Genomic DNA, 989 nt, shown 5'->3' with positions numbered 1-989 from the left:
GCGGTTGCTGTTGGGCAGAACTACCTGCATCTTTATGTTGACCAGATCGCTCAGCGGAGTCTCCACCTTCCTCCCGGCTTAGCCCTCTCTCTCTCTCTCTCTCTCTCTCCAGCAGTTCCAATGCATCCTAGAACAGAAAAGGGACATCCTACGCATTAATTTTCTAAAAATCCTGACAGTTTTCTGAAAAACCTATTTTTCTGTCAGTGTTGCTCAAACTATTTCAGGTCAAGGACCCCAAAAATTACATGTAATTGGCCTCCGACCCCAATCTGAAAATATGTTGTTCCAGGGACCCCCCCAGAAGCAAAGATTTGAGTTAAAAATGTTTGCTCTGAAAGAATATATATAAAGATTTGCGCCATTTTTCAAAAATAGCAGATCTATAGGAGCTTGTAGATCTGCTATTTTTCAATAGCTAAAGCATAACATAATGCTTAAAACACCAAAAGGGGTTCCCGTCCTGAATGAGTTAAAAAGTATATTGTCGCTGTCGGGTGGAAATGGAACGATGTAGAAGTAGTGTTCAGAAGTAACGAACCTCCTCTGCCCATACAGTCTAGAAGTAAGTAAGCCTTGCTTAGGTCGTTGTTACTGCATTTGGCATTATAGGGCAGTACTATGCCCACTTGGACCAGTAATACCTGGTACGTGTGTGCACACGCGCGTGCGTGTGTGCGTGCGTGCTATCTCTGTATAGTGTTAGAAAAACATATACGTAACATTTTGAGTAATACTGGAATTGTACTGCAATTTAAATAACTGACTCTCACACACACACACACACACACACACACACACACACACACACGGACGGACGGAGTGCAAAACATACTCTCTCCCCATGCCTTCAGCCTGGTGGAGACAATAAAACATACTCTCTCCCCATGCCTTCATGGTGGAGACAATAAAACATACTCACACACACACACACACACACACACACACACACACACACACACACACACACACACACACACATACAGAAA

This window comes from Electrona antarctica, assembly GCF_951216825.1.
Source record: "Electrona antarctica genome assembly, contig: scaffold_223, whole genome shotgun sequence".
Taxonomy (NCBI): Eukaryota; Metazoa; Chordata; class Actinopteri; order Myctophiformes; family Myctophidae; genus Electrona; species Electrona antarctica.
Note: the sequence above shows the minus strand (reverse complement) of the source record.